Source organism: Chinchilla lanigera, unplaced genomic scaffold (genome assembly GCF_000276665.1).
Source record: "Chinchilla lanigera isolate Chin_1 unplaced genomic scaffold, ChiLan1.0 scaffold00075, whole genome shotgun sequence".
Taxonomy (NCBI): domain Eukaryota; kingdom Metazoa; phylum Chordata; class Mammalia; order Rodentia; family Chinchillidae; genus Chinchilla; species Chinchilla lanigera.
Window position 1 is genome coordinate 10161704 of NW_004955476.1, and position 21177 is coordinate 10182880.

The 21177-nt window shown below is 51.5% G+C and overlaps 1 long non-coding RNA gene across 1 annotated transcript; it reads left to right on the forward strand.

Moving 5' to 3' along the window:
- Positions 1–7734: 7734 nt before the first annotated feature.
- Positions 7735–16272, forward strand: LOC102027297. Its single transcript, XR_263636.1, has 4 exons — positions 7735–7890; positions 9417–9514; positions 15323–15463; positions 15620–16272. It is a non-coding gene; the product is annotated as an uncharacterized LOC102027297 (long non-coding RNA).
- Positions 16273–21177: the final 4905 nt, after the last annotated feature.

Sequence of the window (21177 nt, forward strand, 5' to 3'; positions counted from 1 at the left end):
GGGGACGATGGTGAGGGCGGGCACCTCTGGATAAGAGGCTTTCAGCTGCCACTCATGGGCTGCTGGGTGGACCCGCGTGCCCCTGTAATGGAACACGGTCATTGTCTGGTGGAGGCGAGGGGGGGCTACGTGCCCGGCGGGTCCATTACTCTGCTCAGAACCACCTCTGCAGTGGAGGACTTTGACCCCATCACTGTGGAAACCTAGAGACTCACAGAATGTCGCCCCTGGAAGGGATCTGGGCGATCATCTCACCCAACCCGTGTTTTCAGATGAGGGCATTTCCATGTGTAATAACACACCAGCATTTATTAATCATTCCCTGCTTAGAAGTCACGGCTGGCTGCCCGTGCCCTGAAGGGGAATCCGTTAAACACCAAGCCTTCCAAGGTCTGCATTCTGCCTTTCTGTCTCCGTCTCCCTCTCCCTCTCATCTCAGTCCTTCTCATCTCTCTCTCTCTCATCAGCTATCCCTATCATCTCTATCTCTGTCTCTACCACCTGTCTCTACCTACATCTCTATCATTTCCATCTTTCTATCAGCTTTCTATCCTCTCTGTCTCTATCATCTTTATCTCTGTCATCTCTACCTCTGTCATCTCTATCTTAATCACTAGTTCTATCTGTATCATCTCCTCTACCTCTGTCCCTATCGTCTCTACCTTTATTATCTCTCTCACCTCTATCATTTCCATGTCTATCATTTTATCTCCTTCACCTCTACCTCTGTCATCTCTACCTCTACTCTGTCTCCCTCTGCTACACCTCATGGGGAGCTCCAGCCAGCTTGAGCCTTTGGCCCTGTAACTGTGGTTCCAGCTTTAGGTGTCTGCATAGACGCCAGCACCAAGGATTTCCCCCAAGTCCCCCAGCCTGAGCTGGTGCCATCTCGAGCCTCGTGTCCTGCTCTGCCCCTGCAGGGTTGCCTCGGCATCGTGTTGTCTGTTTGCTGGCCTGTCTCCTGTGCGGCCAGGATCCTTGGGGGCCCGCCCAGCATCTCGCTGCCCTAGAGCTCTGCAAGCTGCCCTGCGTGTGCAGGGCCATTACCAACGTGCTGGCTTCATGAGACTGCTCATGGGGTGCCAGGCTCTGCACAGGACCCAAACTGAGAGGCACAGCCCTGCCCAGAAGAAAGCAGGTGGCCCATGAAGTCCACTCACAGCCTTTCCCAGAGGAGGTGTTTGCTCAGTTTACCCAATTTGAAGGTGTTGCATTCTGAGGCATTTTGAGAAAAGTTTAGCAATAACTTTGGAATTCCCAGTATTTCAGACTGCTTAAAAATAACCACCCCATCCAAGTGACAGGCAGGCAGGGGCAACGGAAGACCTGTGGATGGTTGGGTTTGGAGAGGCACTGGTATTGCCAGCCCACCCCCTCCTGACAGAGGCGGCCACGGCTCACCAGAGGGCAGCGAGGGGCTCCAGGTCTTGAAGCAAGTTACTGGCCACTTGGGTCCTGCAGCACTGCTGATCCGTGCTCCTCCAATGAAGGTCCAGGGCCTTCAGCCAGTCTGTCCCAACCCGCTCCTCTTTGGGCCCATATGGAGGTGCAGAAGTGGACACTGGCTTCCCCAAGCCGCCCAGCACCCCTTCCAGAGCCAACAGAACCTCACTCGCATTGTTCACGGGGCAGGGGTACACCCTGACAGTGCAAGGACTCAGACACCCCGCCCTGCAGCAGGAAGGGGTCCAGAAATGAGTCTGTGTGGGGAGTCAGCCCCCGAGCTGTCATCATGACCTCCCTGGAGCCCATATTCTGGGCTCAAATACAAACAAGGACCTTTCCAGCCCAAGAGTGAATCGATTAAATTTTCAAGCATCCAAGATGTTTAAAAAAAAAAGTTTGTTTGAAAAGGAAAAGCTGCCCGGCATGTTCACATAGCAGCTCACGACTGTTACTCCTTGCTCATGAGAGATGGTTCCAGGAGCACTGCGTGTATTTTTAAAAATTTTTATTTATTTATTTTTTTCTCATCAGCAGTAATGTGAATAGCTTTACAAAAATAGTAGCACTCAACTTGCTGAGCACATGCTCATTTACAGCTAGTTTTGAAGAGTGCGCCGCTATGTATTTTAAGCGACTCCCATTACATGGGAATGATACTCCTTTAAGAACATAGAGGGACTGGGGATTTAGCTCAGTGGCACAGCACCTGCCTGGCGAGCATGAGGTCCTGAGCTTGATTCCTGGTACCCAAAAACCAAAACAAAACACCCCCAGAACATACAGTATCTGGAAAATTAATGAACAAGAAGAACTTTTTACATACTGGAATTCTAGCAACCTCTGCTGAATAAAACTCTGATTTTGTTTTATATCTGGTCTTTTGCTGTTTACATAATTATTACTGTTCATATCAGAAAAGTGTCTAAGGTGATCAGAAGCACCCATGCAATCCTGAGGTCTGACACCCCATCAGCCTGGAAGTACTGCTCTTGCCTGTTTTCTCTTTTTTTTTTCTGGTACCGGGAATTGAACTCATGACCTTGCGCTTGCTAGGCAGGCGCTGTGCCACTGAGCTAAATCCCCAGCCTGCTTTCTCTGGAGCCACGACAGAGGCCCACAGCTTGTGTATTTTTATAAACACAACCGAGTGAAGGTGGGGCCTCCTCCGCGAAGAGCTGTGTGGATGCTGATGAAGGAGCAAAGCTAGGCACCCCCTGGGCCGGGGATATAGCTCAGCAGCACAAGCGCCTGCCTGGCAAGTGCATGGTGCTGAGTTTGATTCCCGGTACCAAAAAAAAAAACAAAAAGAAAAACTCGGTGCCCCAGAAGCAGGAGGCAAGCCAGCGAGATCAGACCGATCTCCAGGACCAGCCAGCGCTCTGGGCGGCTGCAGGGGATGTGTTCACACGATCAGAGAGATGCCTGGCCTGTCCTTACCGGGCCCTCTGGTCTCTAGCAGGGTTGCCCTTTTCCTTCTCACTTTTTCTGGTGCTGTGGATGGTGTCCAGGGCTCCAATGTCTTAAGCACAATGTGCTCTACCCCCCCGAGCACCACCCCGGGCCCACCACCTGCCAACAGCCACTCTGCACTGGACGTTCTGTGCCGTCCTGTGGTGTGGCGTGGTTGTCTACCTTCCAGTCAGCACACAACGGCTGTGCATGCGGTGCGCCGGCCCCGGCTGTCCACTGGACACACATGGAAATGAGATCCAAGCTGGGCATGGTGGCACATGCCTGTAATCCCAGCACTTGGGAAGCTGAGGCAATCCTGTTGCGAGTTTGAGACCAGCCTGGGCTGTAAAGTGAGCGCAAGTCCAGCCTGAACTGCATAGCAAGACCTTGTCTCAAAAAGGAAAAAAAAAAAAGGAAATGAAGTCCAAGCCCAGTGTCCTGGTTGCTTTATGTGTCCTGGATGTTTTTACTATCATGAAAATTTTTTTTAACTAAAATACATTGGATGAAAATGCAATTTAAAGGGCAGGGATAAAATACAAATTTACCGTAGCGCTAATGAAACTGAACATTATCACCACTTTGGTTGAGTGTGCTTGTTCCTTTTTCTTTAGCGCTTACATGGCTCTGTATTTCTTATCTGAAATGCTTGGGACCGCAAGTGCTTCTGAGTCTGGGTTTGGGATATTCCATACACACCTGGTGGTGTCTTGGGGGTGGGGCCCACATCTAAGCACACGTTCATTCACCTTTCCCGTAAGACTCACTCATCTTTCACGTGTGCCTCCTCCCTGGAGCCTCATGGTGACTTCCTACAACATTTCCCACGTGACTGCTGTTCACGTCAACCCAGCCCCCGAGGCCAGGGGTCGAATATTCCTCGTGCAGTCAGCGCTCAAGGTGTTTTAGGTCCTGGATCACTTTGGGCTTCGGATTTCCACCCTGAGGATGTTCAACCTGTATTTGTATGTTTTTGCTTGGGCCGCTTTTATTGAGTGGTGTGATGAGTTATAGATTAGCTTGTGACTCAGGTTAGTGTTACATTTTAGTGATTTGTCCGTGTTGATTCATGCCGGTGCTGTGTTCCAGTCTGCCTTACCGCTGCCTGGCTCCCCTGGTGTAACTACGTCCCTATTTATTTATCTATTCATTGCTGATGGCACCTGGGTGGACGCTGGCGTGCGAGAGGGAGCACCCCATGGACAGCCGCGGGTGCAGGGCTTTTAGGGTAAATCTCCCGGTGATGTGTGTGAATTTATCAATGCACAAGTTCTGCTCGAAAATTTGAGTGTTTTCCAGAGAACCTAGGCAGGTTTTATTTCCATTCTTTTCCCAACTTCTCTGTCTGATACAGACCAACTTCAACATTTTTACCACTCTGATGGTGTCATGGTTGATACATTGTGTCAGCTTGAGAAGTTTAGAAGCTTAACTAAGGGACTCAGCAGGGGTCAGGTCCTCACTTTGTAAACCTCCTCATCCTGTGCAAGAGGAGGGCCTGAAGATGGTGTGAGTGCCACACCCACCCTGGGGAGGGAGCCTGCTTACAATATAAGCTAGGAAAGGAGGCTTGCTCCTCCCCACTTTTGCTCTTGCTGCTTTTGCTGTCTTCTGCCACCTTGAACTGTGGGCCCTGTGTCCTGCCATCCTGCCTCGGAGCCAACTGATTACAGACTGAAACCTCCACAGACTGTGAGCTAAATAAATCTTTCCTCCCTTAATTTGGGGCATCAGTATTTTGTCTCATCAAGGAGAGAAAAGTAACCAACACAGATGGGATTTTATGTGGATGTTACTTTGTATTTATTGCAAACACTTCCGGGCACCTTTACGTTTACTTATGGGTCACTTATACTTGCTCTCCTGTGAAGTGAGTGTCTCACCCTTTGAGCATTTTTCTTTTGGGTTATCTCAGCTCTTTCAGGGTTTCCTTTTGGGTACTGACTTGGAGCAGCTTTCTGAGAGCTCGTTCTGTGTAAGTTATGAGGTGTCCTAAGTATACGCCCACTTGGATGTTTATCTTTTTGTTATTTTCAGAGCACTTTCTTGATGAACAGAAGTTCTGATATTTTAAAACTTTTTATTTTAAAATAACACCAGCCTTAAGGAAAGGTTACAAAAATAGTACAAAGAGTTTCTCTTACCCCTGATTTTCTAAATGTGAACATTCTACTACATTTGTCCTATTGCTCCATTTATCCTTTTTATTTTTATTTTTTTGCTATTGTAAATGATGTCTTTAAGACTTGCATACTAATATGTTGGTGGTGTTCACAGCGGCAGTTGACTTTTATATTGTTTTTTAGGACAGTTTTCACAAACTGTCAAGTTCTAAAATTTCTACAGATTGCTTAACATGTTTTCTAAGTGAGCAGTAAAGTCACCTGCAAGGAAGGTGGGTTGTTCTGTTTGCATTTGTTTTTTACTGTGCTTCTTCCATGCCTGAGTGCCAAATTGATGATTCTCGTCCACTCATCATCTTGCAGGAGGTGGTTTTTTTGTTGTTGTTTTGTTTTTCTCTGGTACCAGGAATCGAACTCACAACCTTGTGCTTGCCAGGCAGGCGCTGTGCAGCTGAGCTAAATCCCCAGCCCCAGGAGGTGTTTTCAATATTCCACCACGAATGACATGTTGTGAAAGATGTTTGCAGAGACTGTTTCCTCCGAGGCTGTCCACTGCCGGCTGTGCTTATGCGTGGGTATTTAATGAATCAACTATTTCTAGAATTGCAGAAAACCCAAGCAGACAGCCAGGGACCTCCGCCCCCTACACCTCCCCTCCGCCCAGTTTTCTATTGCTAACTTCTTGCACTTTTAACTTTTTAACGTTTGTGTTTTCTAGGATGCAGAGCTGGAATCACACAGTGGGCAGTGTTTTTAACTTGGCTTCTTTCCCTCAAAGATCCCGCAGGGTCTTCCTGCAGGCTCCATTGCGCTTTCTTTCTGCTGGGAGCGGCTGAAGCTGGAAAGTAGTTACGTGTGCAGGATGAAGCAAGAACACGGGGGCTCCTTGAAGCACGTAAACAAGCCGTCGTAGCTTGTTAACTGATTGCTGGGCAGCGGGGCTGAAATTAACTTCTTGAAGGTATAAAATAAAGGCTGTACTATTCTTGGGCAGTTCCCCTTCTCCGCTCAGGAGAGAGAGGACCTTCACCTGACCCCAGCTTTTTGTCTCTTATCTATTTTTTCCTCATTTTTGCCCTCTCACCGCTGTTCCTTCCTGGGGTACAGCAAGAGCCCAACGGATCACTACATCTTTAATCACTGAGTAACATTCCGTGCATGAAAGTACTGCCATTTGTTCTCCTTTCCCCTGCTGAAGGGCATCCTGCCAGCTCCGCGTTCTGATCATTGTGAGGAAAGCTGCATGCCGTGTGCATCTGCAGGTGTCTGTCTCTTCATCTTTAAGTTTCAGGTGCCAGGTATTGTTCCCACCAACAAGAACGCAACTGAAGCAGATTTTGGTACCAGGAGTAGGGCCGCTGTGGGGAATATACTTGACCATGATTTATATACTCGACAGGACTTAGCGTTTGCCCTGCTGGGATTCAGTCTTGCGTTGGTCCAATTTAGAGCTGGCCTGTAGTGGGAGTTTGGGAAGGTTTGGAGAAGCCCAAGAATGCTATCAGCCAAGCTTGGTGGGAGATTCTCACTGGAGATCAGAATGCTGATAAAAGTGCACAAGCCAGGTTCAGGAGGTTTCAGTTGGGAACAAGGACTCTGTTGATAATTGAACTCTAGGCCATGTGTGTCATGCCCTGGCAGAAAAATTGTCTACATGTTCATGTCCTGAGACTTTGCAGGAGACTGAGCTAAAGGATAGCAAATGAATTAAGCTGGTAGAGGAAATTTCAAGCTAGCCCAGAGCTGAGGCTGTGGCATGGGTACTACTGGTAGCTTTTAGCTGGCTTTGTACTGAAAATCTGGAACAAAAGGCCCTTTTGAAAAGTGTTCAGTTTCCTCAGAAAGGAAAGGCTTGTAAAGTTGGGACCTGTAAAATTCTGGCTGAGGAAACCTTGGTTGCTGAAAAAATTAGTGTTAAAAAGAAGCCAATAGGAAAGATTCCTTGGGGAAATCACAGAAATCTGCAAGACCCCACCCTTCACAGGCTCAAGATCCAAAAGTATAAGACTTTCTTTGAGGAGAGACCTCCAGGAGGGCCAGCTAGGGAAGGGGCTTGCTGGGATTCTTTTCACAATGCTTAGCCATCAAAACACTGAGACTGCTACAACCATTATTCAAGGGGGCCTGGATACTGCTTGAGCTTGTGTAAGACTTTGGCATTGTCCATATGGTCCTGGTTTTTCAGGCACGTAGAATGCGAGCATTGTGGTGTCAAGGAAGCTTCCACCCAGATTTTAGGAGAAGGCCCAGGAGGCTAGACAGAGTGTACTTTAGAGGGCAGTGTGTGAAGGTATAGAATGAGGTTGAAAGTGCAACGGAGATGCCAGGAATTTGGCGAAGCCAGGAATGTGGATTGTCATCTGAGGAAAGCTGCAGATAGTGAGCAGAGCTACATCAAGAGAGAGACCATGAGTGCTGCAATCAGTAATGTCGCAGGGAATCGGTCACCCAACACAGTTGAAGTTCACTTCTTTGCCTCAGGTGCCAGACATGGAGCCATACAGTTTAATGTTTGCCCTCCTGGATTTTGGTCTTCCTTTGGTCCCATTCATGTCTATCCTCCTATTTCTCCCTTTTGGAATGGAAGTATTTATCCTGTGCCATTGGGTGTTGGCAATGTTTAACTTTCTTTTTGATTTGTACAGGGGATCACAGCTAAGCATTTGTTTTGAGCCTCAAAGGAGACTTTGGACTTGGACTTCTCAGCAACTTTGGAACTGTCAGTGCTTAGACAACTCTTGGAGGTGGACTAAATGCACTGTGCATAGAGACGGACATGGATTCTCTGCGGGCCAGCACGGCGTGTTGTGGTTTGGATCTGGAACGCCCCCCAAAAGCCTGGTGTGCTCGTAGGCAGGGCATGTGGAAGGTAACTGAAGCATGGTGGGGCTATCTGCAACCTGCTGTTGGGAGGTGGGGTCTGGATGGAGGAGGCAGTCACCAGGGGCGTGGCCTAGAAGGGTGCATCTCCCCCCAGCTCCTCTCTTCTCTCTCTGCTTCCTGTCCACTCCTAGCAGCTCTCCTCCACCCAGGCCCTTCCACCATGCCAGTTCTGTGTTTAAGCCTCCCAAACATGGATGGAAACTTCTGAAACTCAGTCTCCCAGTAAACCTGTCTTCCTTTAAGCTTCAGGTGTTCGGTACTGTGTCCCAGTGACAAAAAAGTGGCTAAGACAGCAGTCAGATGGAGGTACTCAGAAAAGCTTTGGTTTTACCAAATGGAACAAGAAGAGAGAGGCCTTCTAGTCCTTCATCCAGGGACCCATTTCTGAATTCAGCTGATTCTTTAGTGTATGTACAGCAGTTCTGAAGGTCCTTGGGTGTTCTGGGGCTGAGGCAGAGCCATCATATTCTCCTCCCCTTTCCTCTCCCTTGGCTGAGCCCACCACAGTAGAGGCAAAAATTCCAACTCAGCTTCCCAGGCTCTTCTGTGTCTGGGAGCAGACAGGGAACCCTGCTGTGGTTGGTGAGATGTGAGAGGCGGTCCTTGTTTTCTATCTGGAACTATTACTGTGACTATGAGAATATATATGTATATATTCTAAGGATGGCAGGGTGGGTGGATGGGTGAAGCCTGGGTTCTTGTGGCATCATCAGAGATAGGATGGTTTGTTCATGGCATTGTTTGTTGAGTATTTAAGTTGAGTGCTGCAAAGTTGAGTCTCTGAAAGCATTGAAGTTGTAGAGAAGAAAATCCAAACAGGGGTAAGTGCTGAGTCACAGTATTGTGGGCAGGGAAGGACAGGGAAAGGGCTGCAAGCCCAAGGTCAAAATCAGAGGGCCACAGCAGGGACACGGGCACTGGCAATGTCAATGAAGAACAAATTTGTTGTAGGCAATGAAGAGTTTTTCTGAAGAGACTATGGCAATATGGGAAGGCATATTATTTTACTGCCATGGGAATGTTTTGACTGGGGTGCCCAAACCTGGCTCAATGCTTAGGTTTAAATAAAAGGAAATTGCCTTTGTAAAAAAGAGAAATGAAGGCTGGGTCGAACCCATTCGTATGAGGGGCCGGGACGAGTGGCTGGTGTCGTGGGACAGTGGGTAAGGGAGTGTTTCTCTCTGAGGCCACCCATTTGCAGAAAGGGTCCTTAGGAGAGAGTTCCTTTGCTCCAGGGCTCAGGGACCTGGACATAGAAGAGAAGCATGACTCACATCGGGTCAAGTCAAGCTGGCAGCGTCCTGTTCAGATTGTTCCCTGGGGACAATGGTTCTGCCAGTCATTTGAGACAAAGCCCAAGAATGTGGGTGGGGTGTGCCTGGTCTTGCCCCAGGTTGACAAGGGCTGGTCTGTGAGTCTTCCCTCGGTTGCCTGGGGTAGGGTAGTTATTTATAGGGCCATTTTCCTGAGAAGGGTGGGTGGGTGCAGACTTCCTCTGTCCCTCTTTTCCAGGATCAACATCATCAAGGAAGAAGCCAAAAAAGGGGAAATTAGACCCAAGGCAGAGCGAGAGTGGCCCCTGACTCCATCTGCTGCACCCCGCAAACCAGGTCTGTGTTAGCGGACACAAGGGCACACAGATGCCTTAGATGTGACAGTGCAGAGAACACAGCGGTGAGGAGAGAGGGCCAACCCAAAATCTCCACACGCACTCCTGACCCCTGTGCTCTGCCCGCACACGCCCGTGCACACTCGGGTTCTGTTTTCTTTGGGAACCATCTGAGCTCTATGAACTCGCTGCCCTGGAGCTGACCCACAGGCTCTGGGTGCGTTCGCAAAACCAACAGCATTAAGCAGAAAAGGAGGTGTCCTAGGACTCAAGTCTTGGGTCTCAGGGTATTTAAGGGCATTAGGCCACGCAGAATCTGGAGTTTGTTGTCTTCCTCTAAAGAACATCTGCAGACTGTCACCCAGGTCCTTCTATTTTGGCATAGACGGGCATAAAGATTCTTAGCATGTGGGCAGAAAATCAGGTGCCTGGAGAGACGCCAGCTCTCACCCAGGTCACACATAGTCACGGCCAAGACTCAAAAAACTGTGCTTGCTCTTGCTCCGGTTTCTGCTTCACGGGTCCATTTCCAATCCCTGACTCATGGCCTTCATGCTGTTGGGTGGAGGCAGAGTCGGGCAGGAGGCGGGTCTAACAGGTACTCGCTGGGAGAGGTGGGTGATCCACACCGTTCCGTTTATACCTCCACTTGGTCCACACACCTGCAGTTAAAACACCAAGTCCCCTGCTTGGCTGTGATCACCTGAGGGTATTGTACTCATGGTCCCGACTTGAAGATGGCACCGCGTGTCCAAGAACATGGGCTTTCTGAAGGACACAAGACACGCTCAGAGCACCTCATTTCTCAAAGTTATCACCAGAGTCTGCATAAATAGTTCAGACTTTGGCATCTGACCTTTAAGGGTCAGTCTTCTCCCAGCGCTGGAGTCTCCCGTGGATTGTGTCACTGCCTTTGGAGCCCACACAGAGCTTGTTTCCTCTTCCTCTAACTCCAGCACCTCACGCAGCGTAGCAGAGACTGCTGTCCCTCAGTATGCATCCCCCTCTTCTCCCTTCTAGAGAACCTCACATTTTTGCAAGGATTTAACTGCTCAGATAAAAAAAAATAACCTGCACTGTTCCGCCTCCGTTGTAGACAGCAGGGCTACAAGACTCATTCTTGCAGGCGGTACACAAATGGAAACAATACATGCACTCTCTCAGGGTGCAGTTAAGAAGAAGCAGACCCTGCCCTTCCTCCACTTCCTCCTCCTATTTAGCGCAAGGATGTGAAGGCAGGAATTGAGCAGCCATTCTGGGATGTGAGACAGGGACAGCAACCCATGTTCTGAGCAGAGGAACAGAACAGAAGGAAGCCGGGCCGTTGCTGTTACTGATAAGTGACCTGTGCTCCCTTCCTAAATTTTAAGTAAGAGAGAAATTAATTTCAGTTTAAAGTGACGGGCTGGAGAGCAGCAGAGAAGCTCACCCATCTGTGCCTCCTGGTCGCAGGTCCTAGTCAGCTAAGACCCTGGAGGAAAGAGAGTGTCACTGGTGGCCGGCACTAGCCACGGCAAGGGGGGATGCAGAGGGCAGGGTCTGAGTCAGACAGACCCGGCTGGGCGGCGTGGGAAACCCTCAGCACTTCCATCACCTTCTTTGGTTGTGACCTGGGTGCACTGCCTCGTGCCTGACCGCGTGGAGACCCCAGGAAAGAGGAGCACATGGTGCACGGAAGGTGCGAGGCCTGGGTTTGAGCCTTGTCTGCCCCAGCTTGCTGGGCTGCCCTGGGCAAGTTGCTGCACATTTCTGAGGACTTTAGATTGTCCGCGGGGTCTCCTCCTCCTCAGGCCTCTGTGGTCCTGGCCGTGGTGATGTGAAGAGCAAACTCGGCATTGAGGCGACTGAGCCTGCGTCAGTGGTGCTCATGACAGCAGCTGGGGACCAGGGTGGCGCATTTGCTCCCCAGAAGTCCGCACGCCCCAGGAATCAGGGCGCCCACCCAGCCCTGCAGAATGCAGCCTCTCCCAGTGAAGAGAGAGAAAGGAAACGGTTGCCTTTCTTTGTGCTCATGCGTGTAAACAGAACCAGTTGCGCTGGAGACGAGAACACCCGGGCCTGCGTCCCAGGGTACTGGCCCAGGAGGAGGAGGAGGATTTAGAAGTTACCTGACTCCCGGGTCCCTTGTGCCCAGTCCAGCCTGAGCCACGCAGGTGGGTCCCTTGGGTGCGAAGGTGTTAATAACGCTCCCTGGGGGACCAACTTTCCCAGGGTTGTGCTGCTGTTGCCTCGCTGTGCGTTTTGTAATTTAATTAAAGCAGGAGGCTGGGATAATGGGCCAGAGGTGCCTGCAGCGCCAGCCCAGGGAAATGTGGGCCCCTGGGCCCTGGGGAAGGGGCCTGAGGAGGCACTGGAGACCTGGGCTCCGAGGTTAATTACTCCAGCGATTCCAAACGAGGCAGCTACCGGGTCCCGACTCGCCCGGCCTGGGGGACCTGGGCTTGGAGCAGGCTTGGTGTTGTGGACCCAGGGGCTCCCACTCGTCCTCCTGCCATCAAGAGTCTCCCCCAAAGTGAGTTTGCAGGAACACAGTCCCCAGGTTGGCCGCCAGCACCCCTCCCCGACCCGGGAGGAGCTTGTGGAAGTTGGGGAGCTCCACAGCCTCTGTGGCAGCACCCCTGGGGGTCAGCAGGTGGCCCCTCCTGTGCAGTTTGCTGGTCAGGGTCGCGTTTCCAGTCAGGGAGTGCACCCCACGGCCAAGGGGACTTGCCCGGCCCGGTCGGCCTGCCCCGCGGGCCCAGCCCCGGGCGCGTGTGTCCCGGCGGTGTGCAGCTGCTGTGAGTCCCACTGCTTTCTGTTTTTCACATTTTTTCCCGAGCCCACGTTTGCTGTCCGCAGTGACTGGCTCCTCGCGGGGAGCTGGTGCCCGCATCGCGCATCTCAGTTCCTTCCCCTCCTCCATCTCTCCTCCCCCTCCCCTTGCAAAAGCTCTGTCTCCTTCTTCCTGTCCGTGGCCTTTTACTTTGCTCCTTATTTATATTTTGGGTTTCTCGTGGAAGAGGAACCGCGTGGTGTTTAAGCCTGTGTGTCTGGTTTATCTCACCCAACGTTACGGTGTCGAGGGCACCCACCTCCTGCCCATGGCTCCACGCGTCCTTCCTCACGGCGCGGCGGGCTCCACGGTGTGTAAGGCCGCATTCTCTTCACCCACGCCTCTGTTGGTCCCAGTCCTTGTGTTACTGTGCGGTGACCCTCTAGCAAGCAACATGCAGTGACAGCTTGCCGCCTGCTGTCCCTTCTCTGAATGGAGTGGCTCCTCCCCAGAGGCCTCCTCCCTCCCTGGTTCCCGGCCTCGGGCTGGCCAGGGGCTGCTGTGTCCAGCTGCTGTGGAAAGGCCTCATTCCAGCTGGGCCTTGGAGCCTATGCCTCAGGCTCCTCCGCTCCTCGGCGCCACCGTGGAGCCTCCAGAGTCCGAAGGCCTTCTGTCCAAGGCCAGCCCCCCACCGGGGCAGGGGGCCCTCTCAGGAGGGGTCAGTGAGAGCCAGCAGATGCCTCAGCAGGAGAAGCAAGCTCACTCCCAGCTTCCTTGTGTCTCCCAGACTCAACACTGCGAGGGCATGGCGGGTGCCTGGGGAGACTGTGAGGCTATTTGGTGTCCCCGCGGCACCTCAGCTGCGCAGACACCTGCTGCTGCGTCCTTAGCACAGAGATGGGAAAGAAGGTGCTCTGAAAGTCGAAACTTATGCTAGAGTGTTAATGACTGACATCACCACCACACTTGTAGGAGGGGTCCCCAAATTGGAGCACTGTGAGTGTTTGGATGTGCTTGCCAAGGGAAGAGTTTTATCAAGAGAAGAGGAAGATTTGGAAGTGGGGAGCCTTCATGGGTGCTTTGCTTATGCCTAAGGCTGGCTCTGTTTCCGGACTAAAAGGAGAGAAAGGACAGATCCAGGGTGACCAGGCAGAGTTGAAGTGCTCTGGGGTCTGGGCCGGAGGCTGCAGCGCACAGCACTGACCCTGGAGGGACAGGGCCCTGTGCCCCGGGCCGCCTTCCTCCCTCCCTTTCTCCCTTCTTTCTCAGCCCACTGCAGACAGCAGCATTCCCAGCATCCCTGCACGCTGCCTGGCCCTGGACACTGGCCGGCCCTGGACACCGGCCGGCCCTGCTCCAGGGAAGGCACGCCTGGGGGTGAGGCATCGTCCACAGTGGGTGGCAGCGCGCCAGGGCTCCCAGAATGGGTGTTGCCGCCCTTGTGCATGGGGCTGGTGGCCCCTTCCGGGTGGCCGGGGCCTGGCTGTCTTCTTCCTTCGAGAGCCAAGAGGCCAGGTGAGGGTGGCCAGCGTGACTGTCCCTGGGGTCACTGCTCCCTCCTGGACAAACTTTTCTTGCCTGGTCTGAGGGGGACTGACAGCGGGCCTGGCTGATTTCCAGGAATCACCTGACAGCCCCTCCCACAGCCTGGAGGGCAGGACACAAAGATTTCCGGCCAGGGAGGCCAGACAGGCCCTGCAGAGGCCTCCCCTGCGCCCAAGAAAAGTAGGAAGTGACACAGCGCCACCTTCCGGCCGCCGGCTGCTGCAGGTCATGGGGGCGCAGGAGGCCACAGGGATTTCCAGGGGCAGCCGTCCCCACCGGCTCTGGGCAGCTGTGTGGGGCAAGCAGAGTGCCGAGGGTGGCCACAGAGCCAGTTTGCCAGGGTTGGAACCCGAGCTTAGTCAGAGGAGCTGTGCATCCCCAAGCAGGCGGCACAACCTCTCTGGTCTTCTCTCCTCTCCCGTAGAATAGAGGTCATGCGCTCAGAGCACCCTGCAGGAAATGAGGGGGTCAGAGGATCCTGGAGAGGTGCCCAGCGAGTATCAGCCGCTGTTCCACTGCTGCAGCACAGCCCGGAGGGCCCCGTGGGTCCAGGGATGGCGTTGGTTCTGTACGAGGAAGCCAGGAGGGCTTGTGTGCTTGGGTGACACGGGTGCTCAAAGCACAGCCTGAGGGCGCACCTGCCTCTGCGGGGTCCAGGCTCTCTCAGATGTCGGCGAGCTCCCTGCCTTTGTCCACACTGTGTCTGGGACGCTTGGGGCGGCAGCGGCCTCTCCTTCCACGACCCGAGCTGTGGGCAGGTGGGGCAGCTCCATCCTGTGCGCAGACCCTGGAGCCTCATCGGTCCCGACAGAGCCTTCTAGGGAGGGGAGGGGAGGATGAGGGCTGCCAAGGTCAGAGCTGGCTTCTCCAGGTCAGCCGTAGATCTCAGCCTCTGCGGTGGTCCCCCGGGTCTCTGCGGCACACGTCCTCCCCGGGGCCCGGCGGCAGGGCATGCGCGGGGCTGTTGCATCTGTTGTGCTGCAGTTCAGTGAGGCCTCACGTAGCGACAGACGCCTGCCCCCAGCACGTGGCGCAGCACAGGCCCGCAGTCCTGGGGCCGCAGAAACTTCTCTGCAGCTTAGTCCTCCAGCAGTGTCACTCTTAGACTGCAGCCGTCGGCATGCTCACAGCGTGGCTTTGGCCACGGGCACGGCCATGTGTCAGCCAGGTTCCGGGAGACGAGGCAGGAGCGGGTTGGGGAGCCCCAGGTCCCCCAGACTTGGCCTCTGGCTCTTCCAGAGGCAGGGACAGCAGAGAAACTCCAGATCAGGAGAGGCCAGGCTGTGTCTCCCGGGCTTGGGCCCTCCCGACTTGTCTTGTTAGCCAGTCCCTCTGCCTCAAACCTCCAGAGTCAAAGAAACAGCCCTGAGGGATGGGGAGGCACTGCAGGCGTCAGGCCTGGTAAACAGCTGCTGGCGGGGCAGCCAGATATCCCAGGCTGGGAATCGGCTCTCGGTACGAGCGTCGGATGCCATGGGCATCTGGCAACCCACAGAGCAGCCGTGTTTCCAGTTCACAGGGACGAATAAGTAACACAAGGCCACATCCAGCTTCCTGTGGAGCCGTGGACACCCTGCCTGTGTCCATCAGATTCACCGTCAGACAGAACGAGTCCCCTCGCACTGTTGACCTCGACCTCCTCATCTGGCAAAGGTACGAGCAAAGCTGGTGGGGCAATCCAGGGACAGCTGGGGTCGTATGTCCCACAAGCAGTCAGTGAACAAAAGTTTAAGAACACTGTCTCAGAGACTGCCCCCTTGAGAAAAGCCTGGCAACTCAAGTTGGTATTTTCCACTTTTGTCTTTGTAGGATTGTAAGACTGCCTCTTCCTGAGGGTGGCGGCAGAGGGGATGACACGACTCCACTACGGCGGGAGGCCCTGGCGCCTGCAGCTTAAGACGGAGAACTGCGTCCAACTGTCTGATCTCTGACAAAGGGGCCAACACACCCTGGAGAAAGGCAGCCTCTAGCACATGCTGCTGGGAACTGGCTATCCCCCCCGCAGAGGACAGAGCCTGGACTCATCCACCAGGCACCGAACCAAAATCAAAATGGATTGAAGAACTAAGTGTTAAAACAAAAACACCTAAGCACTGGAAGACAAGATAGGCAACACTCTGGAAGTCACCAGTGTAGGCACGGACTTTCTGAACAGAACCCTGGATGCACAGGAAATAGTTTCAACAATCAACAGATGGGATCATAGCAAATCAAATAGCCTCTGCACAGCAAAAGAAAACTTTCTGCACAATCAATAGAGTCAAAAAGAAAACCTGCATAATGGGAAAGTTTTGCTGGCTATTCCTCTGGTAGAGGAATATGTAATATCTAGAATAGATGAAAAATCTAAACAATCAGACCATCCCCAAAATAAGACTCAGTCAAAACATAGGTGAATGAAATGAACAGACATTTAATGAGGAAGTACAAATGGCCCAAAAATACATTAAAAAGTTAAACATTGCTGGCTACTAGAAAAAAGCAAATAAGCCAATTAAAACAACACGGAGCTTCCAGCTTACTCTAGAAAGAATGGCCATCATCAAGAAATCAAATAATGACAAATGCTGGTAGGGCTGAGGGGGAAAAGGAACAATCTTACATTGTTGGTGGAATGTAAAGTAGTACAAACACGGTGGAAATCAGTATTCCTCAAAATTTAAAAATAGAAATTCCATTTGACCTAGCTATTCCCCTTCTAAGTATCTTCCTAAAATAGTTAAAGACATCATATTACAGAGATACATACACACTCATGTCTATAGCACCACAATTCAGAATGGCCAGATCTTAGAAGCAGCCTGTATGTCCATCAACAAATGAATAGTTAAAGAAAATGTGATACATATAATCTTACTTTTTCTTGTTACTGGGACAAAATACCTGACACCTAAAGTTAGAGGAGGAAAGGTTTTTTTAGCTCACAGTTCATAGAGATTTTGGTTCGTAATCAGCTGGCCCCAAGGCAGGGTGGATTGCAGAGGAGAAACTGTTCATGGAGGGCAGAAGGCAGCAAAGTAATGAAGAAGCAAAACAGCAAGCAGCAGCTGACCAGCAACCCCAACAGTCCTCTCTCTGTCCCTTATATTCTGTCCAGGCTACCCTTAGGGTGGGTAGTTCTTATCCAGGGAGGGCCTTGTCAATATCCACTCCCAGAACTATGCCAAACCAATCAGTGGGCTAATTTAGTAATCACACGCCCTTGGTCCCAGCATCACACGCCATAGGTCCAGCCACCTCTGAAAGCCCCGTCTATGACTGCGTGAGGCTTGATGGGACTTCTAGATACAAATATGTACATATATCTATATATATAGGTATATATATATATATATATCTGCCATAAAGAAAGATACACTTGAGTCATGTGTAGGATAACTGATGCACCTTGAGACCATAATGTTAAGTGAAACAAATCACACACAAGCTTAGATATCACGTGGTTGCTCATATATGAGAAAACTAAGGCATAAATAAAGAGCAAAATAAAAGATGATAGGTAGTGGGAGATAGATGATCCTCAAAGGGGAAGGGGATCAAGAGATAGAGGAAGAGGGGGAGTGAAAGGATGAACAAAGGAACTGGGATGTGTTCTGTGGTTGTTCCAGCTCCACGGGAGGAATGTAAACGTTGTGTACTGTAAACATGTACTGAGAAAACAAAAAGAAGGGGATCAGGCAATGGGGGGGAGATGAGCAAAGGGGTTAAAATATATTCTGTACATGCGCCAACGTCCACAAGGATATAAACGTTACGTACCACACACATGCACTAAAACTAAAATAATAAAAAAGAATCAACGAAAAGAATTGTGTGCTAAACCGGTGTGGTGGTGCACACCAGTCCTCCCAACACCCTGGGAGGCTGAGGCAGGAGGATGGCAAATTCGAACCCAGCCTGAGTGACTTAGCAAGAACCCTGTCTCTAAGTCAAAAGTAATACAAAAGGGCTGGGGTGCAGTGTCATGTGAGGGCTTCAGACTCAGTGCCCAGTGCCTCAAAGTGAAGAAACGATAGAAAGAGCTATGTGCTAGGGTTAGGCTCCGCCACTGTGCGTGGGTGTGAGCACCCTTGGCCAGTGGCAGGCGGCTTCCCAGCACACTCGGGCCAGTGCAGCCAGTGCTGTGCAAATGAGAGGTTCAAGCCCCGAGTCTGGCTCCAGCCAGCGTCACTAGCCTCGGGGGATGAGGCAGGAATGTCAGCTCTTCTACCTTGCCCACTTGCTGAGGAGGTCGATGTGACTGCACAGGTAGAAGCCTGAGGCATGTGCTGACCGCGAAGTAAATCAGGCAAAAGAGAAAGTGACAACGGCTGTGCCTGTCTGGAGCCCCAGCTGGGAGCTGGCCCTTTCCGCTCCTTCTCAGGGAGGTGATTTAGAAAGTAACATTGCTGTGGGGACGATCTTGAATTTGTTTTAAAATGTCCCAAGTGCGTGCTCAGGGGATTCGGTGGTCTCTGTCACAGCTTACCCTCGAGGACTTGGTGACTGGTGCTGACCACTCCTCCAAGAACAGAGGTGCTGCGCGTCTCTGGTTGCATGCAGTTGGCACTGGTTTCCGGTGGGCACTGAAACAAACAGCCCCAAACACAGTGGCTTCAACCAGCCTGAATACATCAGCCTACAGTTCTGCTGGTCAAGCGGGCCAAGGTAGGGCTGGGCTGGGGTGGGCAGGGCTGTGCAGGGCTGTGCAGGGCTGTGCAGGGCTGTGCAGGGCTGGGCTGGGCTGGGCTGGGCAGGCTGGGCAGGCTGGGCAGGGCTGGGTTTCCTCTGGAGGCCCGGGGAGGGTCCTTCCCGCTCTGCGCCTCCCCTTGACCATGGCCACCTTCCATCTTCATGGCCAGTGATGGTGGCTGAGTCTCACGGTGCCACCCCTGGTTCTGCCTCCTCCTCCTTCCCACCCATTTCAAGTCCTTTGTTTCCACTTCCCGCACAGCAGCAAGTACGGTCTCTGGTAACAAGGTGTAGACATCTTTGAGGGGCGTTATTTCAGCTACCACTCGGGATAACCTCGACCTTGCCAAAAGCGTTCGGAGTTCATTCACGTGTGCTGTTGCTCTCCGAGCGATCCGTCATGAGTACTGTGAGTATCTGCCTGCGACGCTGGCCAGCTGGCCCAGTGCCGTGCACAGGTCTGAGAGGACACAGAGGGCAAGCTGGTGGGTGTGAAGAGGAGGCTGTGTTAACATGTAAGGAACAATTCTTTTGTTAATGTCATGGCAGCAGATGATAGTTGGTCTCTTTTACTTTTTAATGTAGGTGACAGATGTCAGGGTTGGTGATCAGCGTGTGAAGCCCTCAGGCTTTGGGGAGGGAGGGGCCTTTACCAGTCTTTGTAACTCCAAGAGCAGGAGCTGGTCTCACCCTCAGGAGCTGGGCTCAGCCTTCACGTCCCATGCAGCCTGTCTGACCCTGCCCGAATTTCCCACTCTGAGAGCGCAGAGCCCAAGGACTGGAGTGCGAGTGCCTCCTCACAAAGGGGACGTCACTCCTGGGTTTTCCCAGCCATGAATCGGTGTGACAGGAAATCCACCCCGACCTCTTCACAGGACAGGAAAGGAACTGAAGATGAGAGTGCTGCACAGGGTGAGGGGTGCTGTTTTCATAAAGGAAACCTGGACACTCAGTTCCTGGATCTTCCCATATTTTTTTCTGAGTGGGCTGGAGAGAGTGAGCAGCCCCAGGGGGTACAATTAAGCAGTTAGGGAATAGTGACTGCAAAATGCTGTGTTTCTCCCTAAAAACAAAAACCTCTACTTTTTAAAATTAGAGTAAAATACACACAGAATACACTCACCATCTCAACCCTCTTAACTGTACCCTTTATTTTTTCTTCTCATCAGTGCCTATTCATGTTATAAAATATTGGGTTTCAATGCACATTTATTTTGATCCTACCCATTCCATTACCTGCCCTTCCCCTCCTGCTCCCCATATCCCTCCTCCTGTCTGATGAAAGTCTGTCTTCTCCTTCCTTGTCATCTTCAGGTTCCACGTCTTAAGAGTTCTTATCTAGATGTCTCCCAAAACCATGGGGCTTTGGAAGGTGCCTGATCTGCGGCTCAGGGCTGACTCAGGGAGAGAACTTGGGTCTAGTGGGAGTACCTTGCCTGTGGGCATGGCCTGGCAGGGTGACCCGCCCTCACTGGCTCCCCCCACCTCTCTCTGCTTCCCGGCCACCATGCTGGGAACAGCTCTCCACCAGAGGCTTTCACTAGCCCTTCCTGCCTTGGAGCTGGCTATGGACTTACACTGTGAACCACAAAGCACTTCTCCTTCTTTAACTCTTGGGCCTTGGATATTTTATCCCAGAAATGAGGAAAATGTCAAAGACACCACAAATTAGGGAGAGCATGTGACATTTGTCTTTCTGAGTCTGGCTTATTTCTCTCAACATGCTGGTCTCCAGATCCGTCATTCTGTGTTAAGGATTCTCACGCTATGATGCAAACAATCCCAGGACCTTTTCCTCATAGAGAATGGAAACTCTACACCCATTAGATAGCACTTTCAACCATCCCTAGACCTGGGTGCCTGTTTCTCTGATGTCTGTAGGTGCTTCCGCTGAGTGGGGGCCTGGGCTTTGTCTTCTTGTGACCACTTGCTTCACTTAATGTTCTCAAGGTTCCCCAATGCCATAGGCGCATCAGGCCCTCCCCTTGGTAGCCCTGGATGCTTTCTAAGTGTGCAGGCTCCTCCCACCTGGGTTACCCACCCATCCACGTCCACCCTTCGGCTCTTATGGGTGACACTGCTGTGAAGTTAGGCACACAGTGCTCCTCGAGCCCCTGCTTCCAGTTCTCGTGAGTATCTACCCAGAAGGGGAGTTGCTGTGATGTATGAAAGTTCTAGTTTTAATTTTCTGAGGAGCCACCGTTCTTTTTCCACAGTGGCTGTGCATTTTCACCAGCAGCGCACAGAATTTGAAGTTCTTTACCTCCTTGCCCATACTTGTTTTTTTTAATAGTACCCATTCTACTAGGTGTGAGGTGGTCCAATTTTAGTTTTTCTAATCACAGAAGTAATATCTGCTCACAGCAAAAACACTGGAAAGAAGCAGAAAGGTGAAAAATGAAACAAAACCCATATACTTACCTCTTTTCCTCCTGTCTTTCAGAAGTAACCACAGTCACACTTCATGTGTCCACAAATTCCACACAAATGCACATTATATATCTTTTTAATTACACAAATCCATTTATTCCATATACGCCATTTCCTACTTTATAAATTCACTTATTTACAGATCTTAGAAATCTTTTCATGTGAGCCCCTATTGATCAACCTCATTCTTTTTCACAACCACATAAATCCATTGTATGAGCAATAATTTAAACAGCTTTCTGTGAGTAGGTGGTTGATTTCAGGAA